Source organism: Kogia breviceps, chromosome 3 (genome assembly GCF_026419965.1).
Source record: "Kogia breviceps isolate mKogBre1 chromosome 3, mKogBre1 haplotype 1, whole genome shotgun sequence".
In the NCBI taxonomy this organism is placed as follows: Eukaryota; Metazoa; Chordata; class Mammalia; order Artiodactyla; family Physeteridae; genus Kogia; species Kogia breviceps.
In genome coordinates, this window is record NC_081312.1 from 152972220 (window position 1) to 152998714 (window position 26495).

A 26495-nucleotide genomic window follows, 5' to 3' on the forward strand; every position below is an offset into this window, starting at 1 on the left:
ATTAGTGTTTTATTGAAGAGGTAGTCTTTTCCTCTTTGTATATTTCCCCTTTGTAGTAGATTAATTGACCATATAAGTGTGGGTTTATTTCTGGGCTTTATTCTGTTCCCTTGATCTATGTGTCTGCTTATGTGCCGGTGCCATACTGTTTTGATGATTGTAGCTTTGTAGTATAGTTTGAAATCAGGGATGTGATACCTCCAGGTTTGTTCTTATTTCTCCAGATTGTTTTGGCTATTCAGGGCCTTTTGTGTTTCCATACCTATTTTAGAATTGTTTGTTCTAGTTCTGTGAAAAATGCCATTGATATTTTGATAGGGTATTTTTACGTTGAATCTGTAGATTGCCTTGAGTAATATTTTAATAATATTAATTCTTCCAATCCATGAGCACAGTATATTTTTTTCCATTTGTTTGCATCATCTTTAATTTTTTTCATCAACGTCATATAGTTTTCTGAGTACAAGTCTTTTACCTCCCTGGTTAGATTGATTCTTAGGTATTTTATTTTTTTGGATGCAATTATAAATGGGGTTGTTTTCTTAATTTCTCTTTCTGATGGCTCTTTGCTGGTGTATAGAAACACAACAGATTTCTGTATATTAATTTTTTATCCTACAACTTTACTGAATTCATTCATTCTTATAGCTTTTTGGTGGCAATTTTCTATATCCAGTATATGTCACTTGCAAACAGTGACAGTTTTACTTCTTCCTTTCCAATTTGGATTCCTTTTATTTCTTTTTATTTGTCTGACTACAATTGCTAAGACTTCCAATAATATGTTGAATAACAGTGATGAGAATGGGCATCCTTGTCTTTTTCCTGATCTTAGAGGAAATGCTTTCATCTTTTTACTGTTGAGTGTGATGTTAGCTGTGGGCTTGTCATATACGGCCTTTATTATGTTGAGGTACATTCCCTCTATACAAATTTTGTTGAGAATTTTTATCATTAATGGATGTTGATTTTGACAAAAGCTTTTTCAATCCTTATTGAAATGATCATATGATTTTTATTCTTCAGTTTGATAATGTGGTATATCACATTGGTTGATTTGTGGATATTGAACCGTTTCTGAACCATTGGGATAAATCTCACTTGATCATGGTGTATGATCCTTCTAGTGTATTGTTGAATTTGGTTTGCTAATATTTTGTTGAGGATTTTTGCATCCATGTTCATCAGGTATATTGGCCTGTTATTTTCTTTATTTTGTGGTGTCTTTTTATGGTTTAAGTATCAGGGTGGTGGTGACCTTGTAGAATGAGTTTGGCAGTGTTCCTCCTCTTTCATTTTTTGGAATAGTTTGAGAAGGTTAGGTGTTAATTCTTCTTTAAATGCTTGGTAGAATTCATCTGTGAAGCATTTTGGTCCTGAACTTTTGTTTGTTGGGACTTTTAAAAATTACTGATTAATTTGATTACTGGTGATTGGTCTGTTTGTATTTTTTATTTCTTCCTGATTCAGTCTGGGAGAGTCTATGTTTTTCCATTTCTTCTAGACTGTTCATTTTATTAGCATATAATTGTTTATAGTAATCTCTAATAATCCTTTGTAGTTATACACTGTTAGTTGTAATTTCTCCTTTTTCATTTATTATTTTATTTGTGCCCTCTCTCTTTTATTCTTGATGAGTCTGGCCAAAGGTTTATTAACTTTGTTTATATTTTCAAAGAACCAGCTCTTAGTTTCATTGATCTTTTCTATTTTATTAGCCTCTATTTCATTTATTTTTGCTCTAATCTTTACTATTTCTTTCCTTCTACTAGCTTTGGATTTTGCTTGTTCTTTTTCTAGTTCCTTTAGGTGCAAGTTTAGGTTGTTTATTTGAGATTTTTCCTGTTTCCTTAGGTGGGATTTTATCACTATAAACTTCCCTCTTAGAACTGCTTTTGCTGCCTCCCACAGATTTTGAATCATTTTGTTTCCATTTTCATTGGTCTCCAAGTAACTTTTTCATTTCCTCTTTGATTTCTTCAGTGACCCATTGGTTGTTTAGTAGCATATTGTTTAGCCTCCAGGTCTGTGTTTTTGTGGTTTTTTCCTCATAGTTGATTTAGTCTTATTGCATAGTGGTTGGAAAAAATGCTTGGTATGATTTCAGTCTTCTTAAATGCATTAAGACTTGTTTTGTGGCCTAGCATCTGATCTGTCCTGGAGAATATTTCATGTGCACTTGGAAAGAGTGTGTATTATGCTGTATTTGTATGGAATGTTCTATATATCTTTAAGTTCATCTAGTCTAATGTGTCACTTAAGAGCAGTGTTTCCTTATTGATTCTCTGTGTGGATGATCTATCCATTGATGTAAGTGGGTTGTTAAAGTCCCCTACTATTATTGTGTTACTATCAATTTCTCCTTTTTTGTTTGTTAATATTTGCTTTATGTATTTAGTTGCTTCTATGTTGGGGATACACACACACACACACACACACACACACACACACACACACAAGTGTTATATCTTCTTGTTGAAATGATCTCTTTATCATTCTGTAATGTCCTTCTTTATCTCATGTTACAGTCTTTGTTTTTTTTTTTTTTTTTTTTTTTTTGTGGTACGCGGGCCTCTCACTGTTGTGGCCTCTCCCGTTGCGAAGCACAGGCTCCGGACGCGCAGGCTCAGCGGCCGTGGCTCACGGGCCCAGCCGCTCCGCGGCATGTGGGATCTTCCCGGACCAGGGCACGAACCCGTGTCCCCTGCATCGGCAGGCGGACTCCCAACCACTGCGCCACCAGGGAAGCCCACAGTCTTTGTTTTAAAGTCTATTTTGGTCCAAGTATTTCTTCCCCAGCTTTCTGTTTTATTTCCATTTGCATGGAGTATCTTTTTCCATCGCTTCACTTTCAGGCTGTGTATGTCTCTAGATCTAAAGTGAGTCTCTTGTAGGCAATATATATATGGGTTATATTTTTATATCAGTTCAGCCACTCTATATCTTTTGATTGGAGCATTTAATCCATTTACATTTAAAGAAATTATTATTATTACTTACTGCCATTTTGTTAATTGTTTTCTGTTTTTTTTGGTAATTCTTTTGCATTCCTTTCTTCTTTGTTTGCTTTTTTCCCTTATGATTTGATAACTGTTCTATTGTTATGTCTGGATTCCTTTCTCTTTTTTGTGTTTTTATTACAGATTTTTGTTTTGTGGTTACCCCAAGGTTTATATATAACAACATATATATGTATATACATATGTATACATATATATGTATATACATGATTATTTTAAGTTGGTGATCTCTTAAGTTTGAATGCATTCTAACAACCCTGCATTTTTATTCCCCCTCGCCCCACATTTAATGTTTATGACTTCACATTTACATCTTTTTGTTCATCTTTTACCTACTTATTGTGGATATAGATGGTTTTACTACTTTTGTCTTTTAACCTTCCTACTGTCTTTTTAAGTGGCTGATCTACTACCTTTATTGTATATTTGCCTTTACCATTGACATATTTCCTTTCATAATTTTCATATTTCTAGTTGTGGTCTTTTCTGCTTAGAGAAGTCCCTTTAACTTTTCTTGTAAAGCCAGTTTAGTGATACTGAACTCTTTTATCTTTTACTAGTCTGTAAAACTCTCTATATCTCCTTCAAATCTGAGTGATAGCCTTGCCAGGTAGAGTATTCTTGGTTTTAGGTTTTTTCCTTTCATCACTTTAAATATATTATACCATTCCCTTCTGGCTTGCAAAGTTTCTGCTGCAAAGTAGCTGACAAGTGTTATGGGAGTTCCCTTTTATGTAACTTGTTGCTTTTCCTTGCTGCTTTTAAGATTCTTGCTGTCTTTAATTTTTTCCATTTTAATTATAATGTGTCTTGCTGTGGATCTCTTTGGGTTCATCTTGTTTGGGACTCTTTGTGATTCCTGGATCTGGATGTCTGTTTCCTTTCCCAGGTTAGGGACGTTTTTCAGCTATTATCTCTTCAAATAAGTTGTCTGTCCCTTTCTCTCTCTCTTCTCCTTTTGGGACCCTTATAATGTGAATGTTAGTATGCTTGATATTGTCTCGGAGGTCTCTTAAACTATCCTCATTAAAAAGAATTTTTTTTTTTCTTTTCAGATTGGGTGATTTCCACTATTCTGTCTGCCAGTTTGGTGATCCACTCCTTTGTATCATTTCATCTGTTGATTATTTCTAGTATATTTTTTATTTCAGTTGTTGTATTCTTCAGCTTTGTTTGATTCTTCTCTATATTTTCCAACTCTTTGTTAAACTTCTCACTGTGTTCATTCATTCTCCTCCCAAGTTCACTGGGCATCTTTATGATCATTACCTTGAACTCTTTATTGGGTAGATTGCTTATCTCCACTTCACTTAGTTCTTCTTCTGGGGTTTTATCTTGTTTCTTCATTTGGAACATATTCCTCTGTCACCTCATTTTGCCTAACTATTTTTATCTCTACGTATTAGGTAGGTTGGTTATTTTTCCTGATCCAGAGAAATGGGCTTATGTAGGAGATGTCCTGTGGGACTCAGTAGCACACTCCCTTCTGGCCACCAAAGCTATATGCTCTAGTAGTGCCTTCTATGTGGACTGAGTGGGCCCTTCTGTTGAGACAGGGCTGACTACTGTGGCTGTACTTGTAGGTGGGACTGTCCCCTGGCCTGGTTGGCTTCCAGGCCCTGCCTCATGTGGATGTTGCTGGCCTGCTGGTAGGTGGGGCCAGGTCCTGGCATGGCTGGCTGAGGGTCCTGGGGGTCCCTGGGCTGGTACCAGCTGGCAGGTGGGTGGGTAAGCCCCAGTGCTAATAGGCTAGAAGGAGGGCTCCAACATGGTGCTTGCCAGCATCTGTACCCCCAAAGGGAATCCTAGTTGCCTCCTGCTTCTCTGGGAGACTCTCCAAGGTCAGAAAGTGGGTCGGACCCAGGCTCCTTTCAAATTATTACCTCTGCATTGGGTCTCAGGACATGTGAAATTTTGCATGAGCCATTTAAGAGTGGAGTCTGTTTCCTATAGCCCTCTGGCTCTCCTGTATGCAAACCATTTGTTCTGGGGCTTGAATTCCCAGTGCAGGACCCCCAGGCTGGGGATCCCAATGTGGGGCTCAGACCCCTTACCCCTAGGGTAAAACCTTTGCAATTATAATTATCCTCCTGTTTGTGGGTTGCCTAGCTGGAGGTGTGAGTCTTGACTATACCATGTCTCTGCCCCTCCTACCTGTCTCACTGTGGCTCCTTCTTTACATCTTTAGTTGTGGAAAACCTTTTTCGCTAGTCTTCAGGTCATTCTCATCCATAGTTGTTCTGTAAATAGTTGTAATTTTGGTGTGCCCATGGGAGGAGGTGAGCTCAGAGTCTTTCTACTCTGCCATCCTGGCCATACTCTCATGATGGTAGGATTTTTAAAATTGAAACTCTGGCATTTTAGGTATTATTTTATGAGACTCTGGATCTTATTTAAATTGTCTGTTTTTACTGGCTTTCTTTCCCACTGCCTTGGCAAGGAAAGGTGGTGGCATTGCCTTGTTACTTCCAAGTGGGGGTAAGTGTCCAGGTTTCTCACTTAGACTGTTGACATTCAGGGTTTGTGCCTCCTTATTGCTGTGTGGGAGTGGGAGTTCTGGCACCTCAGTAGGCTTGCGCTGATACCTCTCTGGCTGGGATAGGTAGAAGTGCCTTGTAGCTGTTTCCCATGTGGCCTCAACTCACACCATGGGAGGGGGTGGCCTCATTACCACAGGGTGGTGGTAGAAGTCCTGATTCTCCACGAGGCCTCCTCTGATACACCCCAGGAAGGAGGGTGAGAGGGTGCTTTCCTTGTGGGAGTGGAGGTCCAGGCTCCCCCACATGTTGTCCACTGACATTGAAGGTGTGAGCAGGGTGGAGCTTGTTGCTACCTGGTGGGGATGAAAGTACTGGCTCCCTACTTGACTTTCTCTGGCACCATCCAGAGGAAGAGAGAATTGGGGGGGGGGTCACCTCATTATAACCTGGCAGAGGTACAAGTTCCCCCATTCCACTCATCCTTTGCTAGTGTGGATGGGGGTAGGGGTCACAGTCCTTTCTGTGGCGTTTGGAGTAGAGCTGGAGTAGAGTGGGTATTATCTAAACATTTCTGTCTTGCTAGACTGCTCTTTGCCTGATCCATTGGCTGGAGAGAGCAGGCCTTATTGAGGTTACTTATTTATTTAATTTCCTGCATCTGTTGGTATTTCCAGGTTGCTGCTATTTCAGCTCCAAGTCTTGGATGTATGAGGGAAAAAGAAAACTCAGGAAGCTCACTACTGTGTCATTTCTTGGGCCCTGAGGTGCCTACTCAGTATGCCTCCTTCTTTCCACCTGTTAGGGCCTTCTTGGGTTTGTGTTATATATAATGCCCAGGATTTTGGTTGTAGTTAGTGGGAGGAATAGAGAAAAGTATACCTACTCCATCTTCCCTGAAGCAGAAGTCCTTTGAGTTACCCAAATAAAATCCCTTCTTAGCAGGTATGACTGTCTGGTCATTTCTTGTCCTGGTTGTCCTTTATGGAATCCTAAGCCTTTTGAACACTAAATGGAACCATCCGCTAATGTTGAATGAACATTCAGCAAGTTGTCAGGATTGGAACCTGGATGGCTGCTTCTGTTGAACTCCAACCTATTGTTTGGCTGGATGCTCTTGATTTGGGGGGAGGAATGTGCAAAATCCAGATGTTTCAAATGAAGTTTCCTAGTTTTGAAATATTGGCAATTAAGCTAAATTTTAAAAAACCTCTGCAGGCCAAAAGAAACATGTGTGATGAATTAACATGGGCCATTGCCAAATGGTTGGCGACTTTTTTTTAAACATCTTAGACTAGCACATATTGCTGAAGCGGTTCATAGGCAGGTTGACATCTCTGGTTTGAATAATAGAAGGATGATTCCTGGTTGCCTGTGGTGTTGCCAGTACTTGCTAAGGAGATAAATATGGTTTCTGTAGAGACAGCTCTTGGCTTTTCGTCTGGGACTGTTCCTGGAAACCTTGTTGGAAGGCAGATTGGATGGAACCGAGTTGAGCATTTGCCCATGTGCTGTTGTGTTAGGCTCTCTTCGAAGGAGCTTGGCCAGCATAATGTGGGAACTGTGGAATGATCAGGTGTGAGGGCAGAGAGCTGTCTAGTCATGATACGAATTCAACAGTGCTGAGTGGACAGAGCAGTAGAAGGCAGGCTTTAAAGTGAGTGGGCATCCTCACGCGACTGTGGGAACATGGGCAAGAAATGAGGGGGAGCGAGCCCTTTGCTCATAGTGACCTATTCGGGACTATTTTGAGAAGAGGATGCAAGAATAGGTAGTTTCTAGAATAGTCTAAGGCAGATGGGAGCTCTTCCCTCGTGCTCTCATTGAGCCTTAACACCTCGTAAGTAAAAGTTATGTATCTTAAGACAGAATTTGATAATTTTTTTTTTTTTTTTTTTTTTTTTTGCGGTACGCGGGCCTCTCACTGCTGTGGCTTCTCCTGTTGCGGAGCACAGGCTCTGGATGCGCAGGCCCAGCGGCCATGGCTCACGGGCCCAGCCGCTCCACAGCATGTGGGATCCTCCCTGACCGGGGCACGAACCCGTGTCCCTGCATCGGCAGGCGGACTCCCAACCACTGCGCCACCAGGGAAGCCCAGAATTTGATAAATTTTATGTAATTCGTAAAATCTGCTTAACAAAAGTTAAACAACATCCTTGAGTTTTATTTATCCTGGATCCCTGCTATTCAAATTGATGTCTTAGATCAAGTGCTTTTTCCAAGAAAAGACAGAATTGTTGTCTAAACCTCGTGGTCATGTCTCTTCAAGGGTTGAGTTCTCAGTATGATGGGATGACATCCAGGACTAGGAGTAGTGTTAACAGTCAGCATGTAATGCAGAAATTTCAGAGCGAAACAACCTATACGATTCCGTAACTTGACCATAAATAGCAAAGACTTAGACCCTTGGGAGCTCAAAGCCCATAACTCACTTTTATTTTTCCTGATTTTCAGAGGTGGATTTCTTTCCTGGGGGACAGTGGATGGAGGCCCAGTTTTATTTTGAGGGAGTAGAAGTGGGTGTAGGAGCAACTGAGAAGATAAAGGAATTTCTCTTTTCTTGTCTTTTTTTCTTTTCCACCTGAGTGGGCATTGTTAAATCAGGTATATTAAATGTACCTTTCATTCAACTCCATTCCACGATGTCTTGAAGCTGAACTTCCAGGAATTGAACCTCTATGGCTGTTGGTGGAAGGAACTGGGAAGTGCAGAGACTGGAGCCCTGTATTTGAACAGTGGTTGTGCCAAAATGGGGGGGCTACTAGCCTCACCAGCTGGCTGTGGTGACTAATGAGGGGGCCGGAGCCTCACTGTCAGGGGAAAGAGTAGCATCTGGGTTTAAGAAAACTAGGTTTCCCATGTTTGCCAAGAAGTGTGACTGGGAGAGTAACTTCACTCTCCTTGGCATTTGTTTCCTCATCTCTAAACGGCAATAATGAAACCAATATTAGAGGTTCTTCATGGGCGTTTCCATTTAGAGAACATTTTTAGTTTGCACAGACTGTAAGGAGGAACTTACACGTATGTAATCTTCACAGCCACCTGCTCAAGTAGTGGCTATTTTCACTGTTTTAACAAATGAGAAAAGATGAACAGCCCTTGAAAAGTGTCTGGACCTAATTCCTCCCTGTGTCCCAGCGTTTGGCCTGAAGTCTCATTCACAAGTGTTATCAAATGAGAGGAGGCCCAGAGACGTAAAGGGATGGCCTCAACGTCACAGAGCTTTCTCATCTTAGAGTGAGGGCTCGACCTCAGCAATTGTGAAGGCCCCTCCATTTGTTGTGCTTTCCTGTGTGATGAACGTGATTGCTCAAGAATGAATTAACTGGGACTTCCCTGGTTAAGACTTCGCCTTCTAATGCAGGGGGTGCGGGTTCAATCCCTGGTCAGGGAGCTAAGATTCCCACCTGCCTTGCAGCCAAAAAACCAAAACGTAAAACAGAAGCAATATTGTAACAAAATTCAATAAAGACAAAAAAAATAACTAAAGTGAGATGTATACACGACCCAAATGATTCCTAAGCACTACAGAGGTAGAAATCATTTTTTTTTAAAAAAAGAATGAATTAACTAATGCAGAGTCTGATAAACTAATTCCTCTGTGGAATAAAGAGAAAAGGTATGCAATATTTTTGTTTGCCATCATAATTACTTTAAAAAGATAGCTGGTTAAAATGCAGTATTAAATCACATTTGAATCTGTTTGTTTATATGTATTTTATTGTGTGTACCAAGTGTCCAGGAACTACCTAAGGAACATGTAGGACGTATCCAGTGAATGTCTGATACAGCAATGTATGCTGCCTGCTGCTTTGGCTATTGGCCACTCTCTCCCACTTATTTGCACATGCTTGACAGTGTGCATAAGATGTGTGTGTTTTCCTTGCTTGTTTTTCTCTCCCTGTTCCCTGGCTGTTCTTGGCTTTGAAGCTGACTTCCATTTTGCCCTGACAATTATTGTAGACCAGCAGACCGTGCCACCCATCTGTCCTGGAATCTACCATCATTTCTTGCTTCTTGGCTATTTTTTATGGCTTCTTATTTCAGTTTCTCCTCTCTTCTTCATTGCTCCCAGCCTCAATATGCAGTCAGTAAGTCCTGTGTAGATCCTACCTCCTAAATATTTCTCCCATTCACCCCTTCCTCTCCATTCCCACCACATTCCCCTGTTCCACGGGGGCTTATGGCTCTTGCCTAAGGGAGCACCGTACCTGGTTGCCACTAGTATAAATTTGACTTTGTCATTCCCCTTCCAGGCCTTGCCATGAAGTCCCTACAGGTGTAGGGTAGACTCTTAGTTCTTTAAGTTGGTGTGTGATGGTTTCAGCTCTTTCTAGCAACACTCAACCTCCGTTCTCCAGCAGCTTTGGGCTCATTCTGTCCTTTGCCTGTTCTGTTACTTCTGCCTGGAAAATTCTTCCCATCTTCAGAGCCTGGAGAACTCTAGTTCACCCAGCTTCCTTTGATTCTTCCTCCTTCTTCTCCAAAGCTATTGCTTGTCATCACTGCTCCCTGAACGCTGGGTGTACACACATCAATAATGTCACCTTTGTTGTATTGAAATTATTTTGATTACTTTTTAGGCCCTTCTACCAGACATTGCAAGCTGCTTCTCACACAGAAGTCTACTTTTTTATTAAAAATTTTAAAGGTAATTTAGTTTTGTCACTTTTTCTTCATGATCCAGATATCTTTAAATGCAATGAAAATTAACTTGCCATGATATGTCAGAGACTGGAACTAAAAAAAAACTTTTCAGACTGCAAATGAGTTATAGAAATGAAAATATCAAGTGGAGATCCAGTTATAAAAATGAAAGCACTCGACATATTAAGAGTTAACAATTATTTGTTTAGAACACATAAAACGTCAGTTTGCTACAACTGTTGGATTTTAAAGAACGGTTGCAGAGGTTTGAAGAAAATAGATTTATTAACTTAAAAAGAACTTGAAAGAAGTATTCAAAAGAAATTTGTGCCTTTATTAGAATGGTGTTAGGCTTCTAAAATGACCAATTAAATGATTAATTTTTTTAATAAGAAATGACACTATAGAACTGCAATACTGGTCCAACAGTCTTGTTTTTACTGCAAGAAACAGAATGAGAGTTAAACAGAAAGCACTAGCAGGTATCGGTTAATCCAAGATAATAGCTTCTTAGTTCCAAAAGCACTTGCAAAGAAAACCATTGGTGGGCACAGGGTATGGAGGCACTTCCTAATAACTGGAATCCCATGAGTGTGTGTGCCTATGCCATGTGTCATAGGCTACTTTTTGAATTTGTCCTTTACTTGGTCATTTTTTCCCTCAAATACTAGTTTTCCCGTGACTTTTTCCCTCAAAGGATAAAAAGTATGAAATATAAGCAAGCTCTTGCATCTTACACTTAGAAGTGTTCAATTCAAGCGTTATGTATATTTATTGCTACATTTATAGTGTACCGATAAACCCCATCAATCTTGGCTAATTCAATAATAGAGAACCTATCAGGGCACAGAAAGAACGAACACCTGCTTCTTTTTGTTACACGTACGATTCAAATACTGAATCTGAAGAAAAACATTTAATCATTTTGGCTCTCCTTTACATTCCCATGTTGATAAACTTGCTAAAATATTCCTGTGTAATTGAGTGTGGTCCTATTATTTCAAGTCAAGTTTAAAATCTCAAAACCAACCATCCAGGCAAAAAAGGCAATCAAAAGATGATTTCTTTCTCATCTCCCTAACCCCAATAACTACAAAGTCAATTTTACATGATTCCAAACACTGAATAGTGATGACAAATGCTAAGCCCAATTTCTTCGTAATCCTTTCTGGTGTGGCGTACGTGGTAGAATTCAGGTGTGGAAGCCAGCATGGATCCTCCAAACCAAATTGCCTGTGACAGCATTTTGGGTGTAATGACTTGCACATTGATAGATTTTTATGTCAATCTACCACCACTCAGTTCCTCACTTAATTTCAACCTGGCATCTACAGTTCTTTTCAAATCTCTTTGCAAGTGATATCCGATTCCCCTGAACATGGTTGAGCCTCCAGAGAGGACAATATTCTTGTAGAGAGGACGTCTGACATCAGTAGGACAGTTGTGAATTACTTTATCTACAACTTCTGAGACAGGTTGAGTAAAGCCTGGATTAGCAAACTCTAGATGAAAAAACATTTCAGGTCCCAAGAATTTCTCAATAACGAACACTAATGGAAAATTCTTTCTTTGAGATAGCACTGATTCCAGTATACTGTTTAATCCACTTTGCTCCATCTGTGTCATACTTGTTAAATTCTTTCACTAAATCTAGGCAGGCATAAGTATAGTTTAAAGTTTAAGTTTCCAAGGATTGCTCTGAAGGATTCTTACTTCTCCATCTCTCAGCAGTTGCTGAATAAAATATGTTCTTTTTCATCCTGCGTTTGGAATGTGCTTAACACAGCTGCCGATCACATACCCTTCAGCTACAGGGGTGGCATGGGTGACACTGTTTCCACTGTCTATTATTGTACCAATCAACAGATTGTTTTCCTACTTGTCTTGAGGTCCAGGGTGCAGCTAAGGCAAGAATGGCCTCTGCAGAAATGTACGAGCCTAGAACATTATTTCAGCAGTATATTCCCTGTTTTCTGGAGTATTCGGTGGAGGTTCAGTCAAACAAAAATGGTCTTCAGGTTCTGCTCTTAAATATTTAAAGATCATTTGATCCATAAGCCTTTTCATCAAGTCCCATTCTTCAACAATGCCATGGCAGATTGGCCACTTTTTTGCATATGAAGGTTTTTCTGTTGCTTCATCAGCAATGAAGAAATCTAGGTCATCAACACCTTTCATCACCCTCCTTTCAGCTTTCTCATCCTTTTTTTTTTTTTTGCTGACTCCTTAATAGCAATCCCCTGTACCATAGTCCAGCACACAGGCCGGCAGCCGTCCACCATCTTCCTTGTCACCTGCTGCTGCTGCTGCAACTGTCTGTTTGGTGCTGACTGGGGCCAGGGTTGAGCAGTGGGAGATAGAAGCTATTTGACCATCCACAGCTGGCCACTCTGTCATGGGGTGAGGGATGGAGACGAGAAGCAGAAGCAGAGGCAGGCTTGGTCAGTGGCTCTACCACTTCTACAACCCAGGCAGGCAGGCTGTCCTGGAAGTCTTTAGAAGTGCTTGTTGAGTGACTGAATGACTGTTTATGCTTACATTCCTTTCTCATGAATTCAAGCTTATAACTTTTATAGAAATTGGAGGTTTCCAGACTCCTAATAGCTGAATCATTGGGGTGTTGCACCAAAATTAAAATATTCTTTTATTGTATTAGTTTGATGTTTGCCTCTGGCATCTACTTTGTTTTGAGCTTTGACTTTCATAAATTAGGAGTCGGGACTTCTTCACATCCAGGAAGTGTTATCTTCATATCCAGGAAAAATGTTTTGTAGTCAATCAACTAATCATTCCATGAGTATAATCATAATGCTAATTAGCTGCATTTGGTAGAAGTGTTGGGTACTGTGCAAAGTATTTTTAGAGACAGCATCTCATTTCATCTCCTTGATACCTCTACCAAGAAGGTACTAACCTGTAATGGAAAAGAATCTGAAAAAGAGTACACACACACACACACACACACACACACACACACACACACACACATCTGAATCACTTTGCTGTACATCTGAAGCTAACACAACATTGTAAATTAACGATACCTCAATTAAAAAAATGATTATTGGAAAAAAAGAAGGTGCTAGTCTTTTTTCTCCTTTTACAAGGGAGGAAATTAGGCTTGGCAAGGTTAAGTAAAACTTGCTCAAGGTCATACAGCTGGCAGGTAGTCTTGTAAGGACTCAAGGACAGGCCTTGAGTGATTCCAAGTTAAATGCAGTACAGTACTTGTCACCATTGCATGAGATAAATCCGGTGCTACCCTTCAGTCTCTTCCTCATGATTTTCAATCTTCGAATAAATCCAAGGTGCCTTTATCATTCATTTGAACCATATGTCACCTATTTAGCCTCTATTAAATAGAAGCTCTAAATCAGGAGTTGGCAAACTGGCCTGTGGGTCAAATATAGGCAATTACCTATTTTTCTTTCTTTTTTTTTTTTTTTGTACAACCTATGAGCTAAGAATGATTTTTACATTTTTTAATGGCTGAAAAAAATCCAAAGAATTCTATTTTGTGACACCCAATAATTACATATGATTAAAATTTCAGTGTCCGTAAATAAAGTTTTATTGGAACACGCACCCAACTTCATTTTCATGCATGCTGTCTATGGCGTAAAGCGGAACTGAATAGTTATGACAAGAGACAACATAGAGCACAAAGCCTGTAATATTGTTCTCTGGTCCTTTACAGAAAATGTTTGCCAACCTCTGCTCTGAGCTGTAAGTCTAGGGAATTTATGTATGATGGTGTGCAACATTTCTGCAGCCCTGGACAGAACACTAAAAACGTTTTGTCTGCATCTGCAGTTGGGTTGTGTGTCTTTTGGAGGATCTCCAATCACTTAACAATTCTGATTCATCCTGGTGACCTGGGAAGGGCCTCGCTCTGGAATACATTCTTACTTTGTAATTCAGGAGACTTGCGTACCCCAAAGTCACTTCTGGTAATGCCTCACAGTCTGTCACACACCAACGAACTCCTCTATCCAGAGATTACAGTGCTGGCGAGGAATGGCCTTGATGTGTTTACTCCGCTGGGGACATAGTGTTTTCTGTTTATAGGTTGTTAGGCATTTTGCCATGTGCAGCATTGTAATTCCTCACCAGGGAAACAGTGCTTACTCGGCTCGCTGGGTTCCCTCCACTCCCATCATCATTCCCTTCTTGTTTTAATTATTCCTACTTTATTTTGCCTTCTCCTTTGCTTCATTTTGAAAGAGTCCCAATTTGCTTTTCTTGCCAGTTCTCTACTTGCTTTTCCCAGGGCTCAAAAATGATTCTTGAGGGTGATGTCATTTTCATGTTTATCTTTCCTCTCTAGCATGACTTTGATTAAATATGTATATTTTAATTGGTAAGCCGTGTTCTAAGGGGGTTGATCGTTGCAAGGTCCATGGCCAATTTCAGCCACAGTTAACCTGAGTCGATTTGTACAATAGCAGTGGAATGTTTTGGCTCCTATTGCAGCAGGAGTGGATCATATATGTTGTGTAGGCTTTTCAGAAACTTCATGCAGAAATTATGTGAAGCAGATGGTACCCTTCTGAGTTGCCAAACATGCATATTTTAAAGAAATGTGGTGTATCTATTCTCCTTGGTAGATTTAGATGGGGGTTCTTTGGGAATGGAAATCAGCTGAAATTGCCATAATTGAAAAATTCTTGGAAGCTTATCATCAAAATAAGGAGTGTACTATCAGAAGACCAGCGTAGATTAAGGAACAAATATTATTGGATTTATTTAATTTACTTCTCCAAGGACGAAAAACCCTGTAGTCTCCGTGATATGTCTTTTCTTTGATAAGGCTATTGATTTGTTCATTGAGATCTCTTGAGGGCATTTGGGGCAGTGAGAAAAGGTGGGTACAAGGCAGGGGAGATTGCATGGGACCAGAGAGCGAGGGCCAAGCCATTTAGCCGAAAGCTAATGGGATGGGGTGACGTCACTCTGAGAAGACAGGACCTGGGACAACTTGCAGGTTAAGGAAGGGGCAGAGCCTTGGGAAGACTGCTGCTGGGTCTCTTCTGAGCAGGTAGGAGATCTTGATCAGTCGTAGTTACCTCTCAGCATTGACCAAGCAGGATTTGCAGAGGAGGAAGCTGGGTCTCTCCTCAGGTAAGATGAAGAGCATGATGGAATCAAGGAGCCCCACCCAGGTAGGAAGGAGAATATAGCCGGCTCTCTGCACTGGCACTTGCTGGGGAAATGCTTCTTTTTAAAAACAACAACAACAACAAAAAAAACTGAGTATTTTTCTTTTTTAAAGTTTATTTATTTATTTATTTGTTTGTTTATAGCTGCATTGGGTCTTTGTTGCTGTGTGCGGGCTTTCTCTAGTTGCAATGAGCGCGGCCTACTCTTTGTTGCAGTGCGCGGGCTTCTCATTGCGGTGGCTTCTCTTGTTGCAGAGCACGGGCTCTAGGCGTGCAGGCTTCAGTAGTTGTGGCACGTGGGCTCTAGAACGCAGGCTCAGTAGTTGTGGCACACGGGCTTAGTTGCTCCGTGGCATGCAGGATCTTCCCAGACCAGGGCTCGAACCCATGTCCCCTGCATTGGCAGGCGGATGCTTAACCACTGCGCCACCAGGGAAGTCCCTGGGGAAATGCTTCTTAGTGCCTCAGTCTTCTTACCTGTGAAATGGAGATAACTCTTCCTAGGGCTAATGTATTTATTTATTATTGTTTTTTTTTAACATCTTTATTGGAGTATAATTGCTTTACAATGTTGTGTTAGTTTCTGCTGTATAACAAAGTGAATCAGCTATATGTATACATATATCCGATACCACATCTCCTCCCTTTTGTGTCTCCCTCCCACTCTCCCTATCCCACCACTCGAGGTGGTCACAAAGCATCGAGCTGATGATCTCTCTTTGCTATGCAACAGCTTCCCACTAGCCATACATTTTACATTTGATAGTGTATATATGTCAGTGCTACTCTCTCACTTCGTCCCAGCTTACCCTTCCCCCTCCCCGTGTCCTCAAGTCTATTCTCTGCCTCTGTGTCTTTATTCCTGTCCTGCCTCTAGGTTCATCAGAACCATGGGCTAATGTATTTATGAAGTTTACATAGTATCTGGCTCAATTCTAACTTGAAGGGTTGTGGTGAGGATAAGAAGTTACATATCTAAAGTGCTTTGAACATAATATGGTTCAATGAATGGTGATTTTATTATAATAATCATTTAGAAGGGAATTGTATTACCTGTTGGTGAAGAGTTTGGGTTCAGAGTCAGGGAGACCTGGTTGGAGTCCCAGCACAGCAGTGTAGTAGTGGTGTAATCTTAGGCAAGCCCCTTCCCTTCTGTAAGCCTCAGTTTCCTCTTTTGTACAATGGGGAGAAAAACAGCTCCAACCTGGTGGACTCAGAGGATTAAATGAGCTAATGCATTTGAAGTACTTAGCACAGGGCTGGGCGTGTGATAAACATGCAATAAACACTAGCTGTTAAGTTTTTCTGCTGGCCTCCTGCCTGGGACAGAAAATCAAACTCTGCTCCTTAAAGCAGAATTTGGCCAAGCTTCACCCTCATAAGGTCCATATGTGAGAACCCACTATTGGGTCCCTGGGGAGCAGAAGACCTGCTTAGGTGATGACTTAGGTCTCTCAATTCTCCCTCAACCCCTCCACAATGCTACATCTTTCCATACTGAATACACTAAGGTCCACACTTAGTAATTTATGGTTTAAGGGCTGGGTGCATATTTTCAGGATCCTTCAAAGAAAAGCACATTTGGGATCAACACTGAAGGAACACCCTTGCCGCTTCACTTACAGTGTAGGTAGTATATTCTGGTGGTTAGAGTGTTTGGGGGTGGGGGGTAGTGTAGCTAGACTGTGTATATTGTTTCCTTGGTTTGAAGGTTCCCATAAGCAGACTTCGAAACAGGAATTTGTGAGGAGGCAGCTTTTTGGTTGTTGTTGGTTTTGAGGTGATGCCAGGAAAAGCAGTGAGGGAGTGGGGAAGGGAGACAGGGGAGAGAAGGAAGCCAGTGAAAGGTGTGCTACCAAATTAGTGACTTCTGAGGGCACCTGGGGCTCAGGCTTGCCGGCGAACTCTCAGAGACAGCGTGGAAGCCACGTCAGAGTTACGCCAACCAGAGGCAGGAGGCTGGGGCGTTTATCTACCACCTGCCCTGCCAGCATTGGCTGAGGGCTGCTCCTGGGAGCGTTTGATAGCCACTAGCTACACATGGCTATTGAGCATTTGAAATGTGGCTAATGCGACTGTGCTAGAATTCTAAAATGTTATTTAATTTAAATTCATTAAAATTAAAATTTAAATGGCCATATGTAGCTAGTGGGTATGGATTGGATAGCACAGCCACCATGAGGTTAGACACCAAGTGTGTTTTGTTTGCTGCTGTGTTCCCAGCCCCAGTTTCACGTAACAGGCACTTAATATTTGTGGAAATAATGAATGTAACTGGAGGAAATCTCTGGCAGGGGTTTTCTTTAATTGCTTTGCCAATGGTACCTTTCCTCTTTGTGTGTCTTCCCAAGTTTAGGTAAGGCACTCTACCACCTTCATTAGTAACTACCACGAGTGCTCTTTTCGGGGCATCTGTGGGACTTCCACCCTGTGGCCCTTTATTTATCCCATTGTGTGTGCCAGTCTGACCAGTGAGTGAGGGATCCATCCATCCTTGCTTCAGGCATTCTTGCCTGCTTTATGTTTTTCAGAAATTTCTCAAAGCTGCTTCCAGGTAGATTGGAGTTGCCCCAATTTGCAAAGCGGATCTAGATGATTCCGAATTTTATAGTCCTTTGTTCATTCCAGTTGTTCCAGCACCGTTTGTTGAAGAGATTATCTTTGCTCCATTGTACTGCCTTTGCTCCTTTGTCAAAGATCACTTGACCATATTTATGGGGGTCTACTTGTGAGCTCTGTGTTCTGCTCCATTGATCTATTCGTGTAGTCTTTCACCAATATCATGCTGTCTTATTTAACTGTAGCTTTATAGTAAGCCTTACAGTCTGATAACCTCAGTCCTCCAACTTTGTTCTTCAATATCAATCTTGGCTCTTCTGTGTCTTTTGCCTCTCCATGTAAAACTTTAGAATCAGTTTGTCAATATCTACAAAATAACTTGCTGGGATTTTGACTGGGAGTTTTTTTTACCTTTATTATGAAAAAATTTAAACATATAGAAAACTAAAGAGAAAAATACAGTTAACATCCCGACCCAATCACCTGCATCTCACAATTGTTAACATTTTGCCACCTTTGCTTCATCTTCCTTTTTTCCTGAAATACTTGAACAGACATCATAACATTTCGTTCCCAAATACTTCAGTGTGCACATCTGAAAAATAAAGGCATTTTTCTCCTTAACGATGCTACCATTATCACACCTAACAATGATTCTTTATATCATTCAATGCCCAGCCTATATGCAGACTTCCCTAATTATTCCCAAATGTCTTTGGGAAAGAGAGAGCTCTGGACTCTTCTTCATCTTATAAGGATACCAATCCTTATCCATCCTCCTTACCTAAATGTAATTACCTCCCAAAGACCCCACCTCCAAATAACCATCACGTTGAGAGTTGGTGCTTCAACATATGGATTTTGAGGCTGGGGAGACACAAACATTCAGGACACAATACTGTGTACAGATATTTGAGTACCTTTTCAGTTCTTTTGGGCATATACCTACGAGTCGAATTGCTTGGTCATTTTAAAATCTATTATAATCTAGAAGAGTTCCCTTCACCTGATTTTTTTCTTTTTGTTCTTTTTTCTCTCATGACATCAGTTTGTTGAAATGACCAGGCTAGCTGTCCCACCTTTGGACTGTGTCTAATCATGTCCTCATGCTGTTTTTCAGCACATTCCTCTCGGCCTTGAATTTCCTATAATTTGGCTATGATGTTTTAATTTTCTCTGTGGTCTCTTCTTTACTCAGTTCATTCTGTTGGATACATTTGCCTCTCCTATTTTGTACTTGACCTATTTTGGAGGAATGTGCCCTCATTTCCTATCACAGACCCAAAGCAGTTTTTACTCTTCCCTGCAGTAAAGTTATGTGCAAGAAAGTCTTTGCTCTTATTCCTCGAGGAGCTATTTTTGTTCTCCTATGCTTCAAATTCTGGTCATAGGCCTCAGACTGTTGTGTTTCTATTTACTTACCCATGAATAAGCCTAGTGTTGGCTCCTGGATGGTATACACTGCTCACTCACAGTGCCCTCCCTGTCCTCACCGACTGAGGCCAGCGGCTGAGCCGGTGTCTCCAATGGGACAGTTCTGGTCTGTCACACATCTTGGGCAGCTGTTTTTGGCTGACATAGCTTCTTTTCCCCCCAGCGTCCATTTTCTGACAAGTGATAAAATGGACCTGGGCCCTGCAGGGCCTGAGGCCACCTCTGATCAAACTTTCATTGCATGAAAATGTATACCTGCCTGCAGGCACTATTCCAAGGTCACCCAGGAATGCAGTTGGTCTGGTCATCTCTGTAGCTTGCTGGGTTGCTCCCTAGAAGCTGTTGCTTCAGGGTGGATGAGGCAAGCAAGTTATTGATGAGACATAGGGACTCGACTTCTTCAGAAAGGGGTTCCCAACAGTGTCAGGCTGGTTATGTGCTTTGGATTGAATCCCTTAGAGTTCTGTGGAGGAGCAGCCAGTGGAGTCAGGGTATTGATGAGGTCACTGCGAGCCTATATGGTGCTCTTTGTGAATTAGAAGAAGACACCTTTTGCTCAAGACTCTGACTTCCATGTGCGGGAACACTGTGGTGTTCTACGTACTGAATTTGAAGGTCATGGGACTGCTACTTACTAGAAAACTGTATGGTAAGCACACAAATCTACAATGTCTGTGATGGAAAGGGTGTGTTCTCTGAACGATGTACTCGGTTTCACACTGCAGCCACTTCTGGTTTGGGGGCTGATGTTCACTTGTCAGTGACTATATACCTGAATTCCTTCCCATCGGTGGAAGATCCTTCTGATTTGGGTATATGGTAAATGCACTCTTATCTTGTCCAGACCTATTGCTATTTTTAGTTTTCATGGGGACTTTAGTGAGCATCTAGGCACTGTTAGTCATCTGCCTCCCCTGACCCAGAAGACCGAAGTTGACTTTTTGACAAAGATCCTGGCCAGTTCTGAAGCTATAACGCCCGTGCTCCAGGGTTGAATGCGGTGCCCTGAGAGTCCAGCATGGCTTGTGCTAGCGGATGGGATGCCTTGTAAAGAGCTGGTACGTTTCATGGCTTACTGAATGCTTTGTTTCCTCTGAGGGCATTCTCCAGGCAGGTGTTATATCTTGCATGACTCCCACGAGATGAGGCTGGCTTCTGAGTGTGACTCTAGGAATCAGGCTTATTGGTCTACTTTCCCTAATTATGATGATAAATACCTACTTGAGAAGAAAATTCAAGCATCACAGTAAAGCTAAGGGAAAAAGGCTAAAACCACTTAATTTCCATTATCCAGGGTCAACTGCCATTACCTCCATTTCTCCATCCCTTTTTCCACTTTCATCCAGTTTGCTTTTCCAGGATGTTTACTGCTTCCTTTGATGCGGTTGAAGACTCTCCCTCGAGCCCCCTGTAGTAGTAGCTGTTCTATTACTCAGTCCTTAGCCAGTGTTTGATAGCCTAGGGGCAACTTTATATATTTGCAAGCTGCATTATTCTTCCATAACTACAAACACAAGCTTCCTTTCATATTGAATGGTCCGGTAACCCTGGGGCACAACAGTTTTAGATTTCAGTCTGCCACTGCTGGTGATCTTGGGAAAGTCACTTAACCCCTGTGGGCCTCCACTTCTATTTAAAATGAAGAGGCTGAACCTGCGTGCCCTTTCCAGGTGAAATCAAACAGGGGAATTATGCCTTTTTGAGAGAGAACAGCCTGTGGCACAGGTTTGTACCTGCTGTCAGTGGAGTCTAGTGGGAATTATCTAGAGATAAAGGAGATGGCTAGCTAGCCGGACAGGTAAGAGGGAACTGAACCTATCTCCAGGGCCTGGGCATTATTTGGCAGGCTGGGGGAATGGAGTCATCAGGGACAGAATTGTTTGGCCCACAGAGGTCAGCTAAGGTGTTGGGAAGAGACTGGTGACCTTGTGTGAGAGCTAACTTCAGAGAGAAGGGCGAAGTTGGGACCCTCAAGACATCTCCACGCCTGGATATTTGGCCTCCCCTTCTCCGTGGGTCTAGGCTGCCTCCCTACTGCTGTGCCCCGTTAATGAATGCTTTGTGATGGTTTGTTGTTGTTATTTTCTGAGGACCTTGATTAGCAGAGGCTTTGCTGTCTACACACTGCACTGTTCCAGGTGACTTTTAGATGCTGGTCGCTGATGGATAAAGGCCAGAAGGACACTCGGAGTCATCAGAATGGCTCGGCCTCCACGTGGAGAGGAAGCCACTCAGGTGGTCTCCCGGGGATAAGAGTTTTTTTTTTTTTTCTGGTAAATGCAGTGGGTAGAAAATGTCATTTGTAGGTTTCAAAATATCCACCATAGGCATAGTGAAGAGGGAGAGGGTGCTCTGACACCTGGTTCTTTGTCTCTGGTTCCTGGCACACAGCTCCCCAAATCCCCAGCACCTCCTAAGTGATGAGTGTCTCTTATATGCTAATGAGATTACTGTGGAGTCAGGGCTCCTAGATAGATTTAGGATGGGGGCTGGTCACCAGAAAGAACAAGGCATGAATAGAGGGTTGAAACTTTTAGCCCTACCCCCTGACTTCCAGGGAGGGGAGAGGGGGTGGGGATGGAGTTAACCACCAATGGACAAAGATTTAATCCATGATGACACCTCAGTAAAGACTCTTAAAAGAAGAGGTTCAGAGAACTTTCCGGTTGGTGAACACATGGGGGTGGTGTGCCCGGAGAGAGCGTGGGAGCTCTTTGCTCCCCGCTTCACTTCCTTGCTCTCTGCATCTCTTGCATTTGGCTATTCCTAAGTTGTATCTTTAAAATAGACTGTTAATGGTAAAGTGCTCTCCTGAGTTCTGTCGGCTTTTCTAGCAAATTATCAAACCTAAGGAGGAGACTGTGGGAATCCCCAACCTTGTAGCCAAGCGGGACAGACGTGTGGGTAACTGGAGATCCGATACTTGTGTCTGGCATCTGAAGTGAGGGCAGTCTTGTGGGATGGAGCCTTGAAACCTGTGGAGTCTGATGCCAACTCCAGGTCATCAGTGTCAGAATTGAATTGTAGGACACTCAGTTGGTATTGGAGAATGAGGGAATTGGTTGCTGGGTGGAAGAAAAAGCCACACATTTGGTGTCAGAGTGTTTTGAGTAAAGACAGATCACTGTCCCTGATGCCTTTTTAAGAAGATGTATAGGCTGGAATATTGTGAGTCTGGGATGACATTGAAGGAACTGGCATCACAGAAGAGATAAAGAGAAACTCTTTCCCATCGGAGCCTGGCACCCTTCCTGAGCTCCAGCGGTCAGTGTTTCTTGAATGAGTGAATTGACAACATGGACTCTGGTCTGGAGGAGGTTTGGTGGAGGCAAGTAGAAATGACCTTGGATAATTAAACTACAATGAGGTTCTTTACCAGACATCAATTACTGAAGATTTTCAACTTGTCAGTATTGTATGAAGCATTCCTTTGGGCTAGATCATTCTCTGAATTTAATTTTAGCATTTCTTCAAGAGCCTTAGCCTCTTTCTTTAGCATGCATTCTATGTGCATTACAATGCAGTAAAGGCAGACTTTTCTCAGGAAATGGTGTAGGTAAGATTGAGAGGGTCTAAGCATCTCTCTGCTTTGGAATTTGTTGAAGCTTACAGTGTAAGCAGACTCACACATCCAGAATTCAAAGTCAGAGAGATACATGTGGTGCTTGCACTGTTTTGGTATGGAAGTTGGTTTCAGAAGGAGGTTGGTATTTGAAAGGCACTCTGAGGAGTGGGAGGAGAAATGACATCTTCGGGTGTGTGTTCTAAGTCACAAGCAAACCCTCCTTGAAAATTTCCAGGGAGGCCTTTGGAGGACACAGAGCTTGACTTGTCTACTTCATATTTGCTCAGCTTCCATAGCATTTGGAAGAAGTTGGCCTGCTTGGGAATATGCTGAATTAAGGAACATAGCCAACCAATGAAAGAGGAGGAAAATTTGTTTAAAGCTAGACAAACCTTTAGTTGTTAGAGACCCTTACTTCCTGATGTGATGCAATTGGAAGGTCATGGCATCACCCACAGGTATTCTTTTTTTTTTTTTTTTTTTTTGCGGTACGCGGGCCTCTCACTGTTGTGGCCTCTCCCATTGCGGAGCACAGGCTGCGGACGCGCAGGCTCAGCGGCCATGGCTCACGGGCTTAGTTGCTCCGCGGCATGTGGGATCTTCCCGGACCAGGGCACGAACCCGTGTCTCCTGCATCGGCAGGCGGCTTCTCAACCACTGCGCCACCAGGGAAGCCCAAGGTATTCTTGTTAAAAGATGGAATCGGGGGCTTCCCTGGTGGCGCAGTGGTTGAGAAGCCGCCTGCCGATGCAGGAGACACGGGTTCGTGCCCCGGTCCGGGAAGATCCCACGTGCCGCGGAGCGACTGGGCCCGTGAGCCATGGCCGCTGAGCCTGCGCGTCCGCAGCCTGTGCTCCGCAATGGGAGAGGCCACAACAGTGAGAGGCCCGCGTACCGCAAAAAAAAAAAAAAAAGATGGAATCGGGATCTGATCAGTCTCTAACTATTTAAATCACAGTAAATGTTGAAGATAGCGGAACATGTTAAATAACACCATGGGAATGTAATCCACCAAATCTACAATGTGGAAATTCTAAAGGGCAGATGACACACTTCTTCAGTAAATAAAGGGGAAAGAACAAGACAGAGAAGGAAATGTAGATGAAAGAAACTTTTAGTGGACTGGAGCAGCTACAGTTGATACCCTGCTGGGAACTCTGGTGACCCTCTGCCCAAGGGCTTTCATTCTGTCTGTAGGATTATGCATGGCAAGAGGAACAGAGTGCCAGAGAATTTATGGCCTGGAGAGTTAATGCCCCTGGAAGCAGTCCTCAGCAAGTGATGGATGGGGAAGGTGGATAAATACCCAAGCTTCCTCCCCATCTCCCAGGCCTGGGGTAACGCTCAAGGGGGCCCCACACTGTCTCCCAGAGTTGTCCAGAGGAACCGTGCTCCATTTGTCCCCAGTGGTGTGTACCTTTGTTGGCTTTCTTCCCTAGCCTGGCTCATTTTCCTATTCTTCCACTAGTTTTCCTGCTATCACCTCCCAAATAAACAGTTTGCACTTAAATCCTTGCCTTGGAACCTGTTTCTGGGGGAAACCAAACTAAGACAGAGACAAATGAATCCAATGAACACATGGGCCTTGTTTGCTTCCCATCTCAAACAAACCATCTGTAAAGGGGCATAAGTCTGTTGAGGAAATATGATCACCAAGAGGATGTCAGATGGTATTAAGGAATTATTGTTGAGTATTTTTAGGTGTGAAAATTATTTCTGGTAATGTTGAAAAAAATGAAGAGCACTTACTTCTTAGAGATACATGCATACTCAATTATTTGCAAATGAAATTATATGATGTCTGGGATTTGCTTTAAAATAATCAACAGTGCGGGGCGGGGGATGTACCAGGAGGGGGATACTAGTGAAATAAGATGGGCACAATTTTCAACAACTGTTGAAGCTGGGTGATGGCTAACTGGCGGTTCATTACGGTGTTCTGTCTACTTCTGTGATATGTTCAAAATTTTCCAAAATAAAATGTTAAAAGAACACAAAAAGAAGCACTTGAACACCCTTATGGTCCCTTCTCCTCTGAGTCAAGATTAAATTATCCTCTTCCCAGCCTTGGTACGGTGACACGCCAGCTTTGTTTTGGGTGGGTCAGCCAATAAGCGGATGAGTTCTTGGCCCTTCTCCACACCGGCAGCCTTCCTTTCCCTCACTGTGTCCACCCATTCCCATAGCCAGACTAGAGACTCTGACATCACTCACTGCTTCACCTTGAAATCTTAAATTCCATCCTATCAGCTTCTGCTCTGGAACCAACTATTCCTCTGATCCTGGTGCATCTACTCTCCAATTTGTAAGTGCCCTCCGTCTCCCAATGGAGTCATACCCACGTGGTCTTGACTGTTATAGCCCAGAACCGCCGGAGTGGGCAGGTTGGGAGGGGTGGGCCTGGAGGCTGGGGGTCAGGCCGGATTGTGGGATTCTCTGTTAGTGCTGTGGTCAGTAACTCTAGTGGGCTGTGGTGACTTGGCGTTGGCAGTACTCCAGGGGTGTAATAGTGGTGGTAGGGGGCAGGAGAGGGGGAAGTGCCGCCATGGTTCTAAGAAGAGGAGTGGAAACTCCCATCAGGGGAGGTTCCAACAAGGAAAGAGTTTAGTCCTCGGGGAGAGAGGGTTGGAGAAAGCTAGGGTAGTTGTTAGGGCATCAGCCACATGGTCTGGACTTTTCTTTTTTTTTTTCTTTTTTTTTTTTTGCGGTATGGGGGCCTCTCACTGTTGTGGCCTCTCCCGTTGCGGAGCACAGGCTCCGGACGCGCAGGCTCAGCGGCCATGGCTCACGGGCTTAGTTGCTCCGCGGCATGTGGGATCTTCCCGGACCGGGGCACGAACCCGTGTCTCCTGCATCGGCAGGCGGACTCTCAACCACTGCGCCACCAGGGAAGCCCTGGACTTTTCCAGTGTGAAATCAGAGCATAACTGAGGAAGGGAGGCAGAAGCCCTGTCTTGTATACTGAACACATGGGCCAGGTTTAGGCTGGGTCTACCGCCGGAGGCTGACCACAGATATTTCAGGCTGTGGGCCTCAAGTGGAACAGCGGCCTCCGCCCTGGGGGACTGGTTTGTTATGCTCTTAGTCAGTGGAGCGGGTGGGGTGAGGGTGGCCATGGAGAAGCTGCCGGCAGAAGGTCTTTCATATTTGTCTAATTTAAGGAGAGGTCTCAGCTCTGTACAAACGTAGGACCTGGTTTTATTTTTGCCGATAAGTGCTCTCCACTGTGCGGGAGCAAATTCTACTTTCTTCTGCGCGTTGTGACCCTCAGGATACCTTGATTAGAGCCAAAGCTTTCCTGCCAGTCTTCGTGTTTATAGCACTCTTCGTTTCTGAAACTGTGACCTAACCTGTTCCCTGCGGTGTGGCTGGAGGAGGCGGGATCCTGGCTGCTGGGGTGCAGGAGGGGCTGTGCTCAGGCTCTGAGGAATCTCTTCCCTCTCCTCCTTCTAGGGGTTTCTTCCTCTGGTGCTGGGTGCAAGAGGGACAGCTGCAGAGGCCCAGTTCTTCTGTCTCCGACCTGGAGGTGGTGTGTGTTGGGGGGAGGTCCTGGCCTTGCTCTGGTTCTGCTTGGGGTGAACAGCTTTGCCCTAGCCCCTCGACTGCATAGGACCCCCTCCTCCAGAGTGAGCTG

General features: G+C 42.9%; 1 protein-coding gene and 1 pseudogene across 4 annotated transcripts in view; one reads left to right on the top strand and one right to left on the bottom strand.

Annotated features, from left to right (window-relative positions):
- The window catches only part of SH3GL3 (SH3 domain containing GRB2 like 3, endophilin A3), a 164947-nt gene that overhangs the window by 14873 nt on the left and 123579 nt on the right, over window positions 1-26495 (top strand). The window lies entirely within an intron of this gene.
- LOC131752007 (actin-related protein 3-like) lies at window positions 11249-12337 on the bottom strand (annotated as a pseudogene).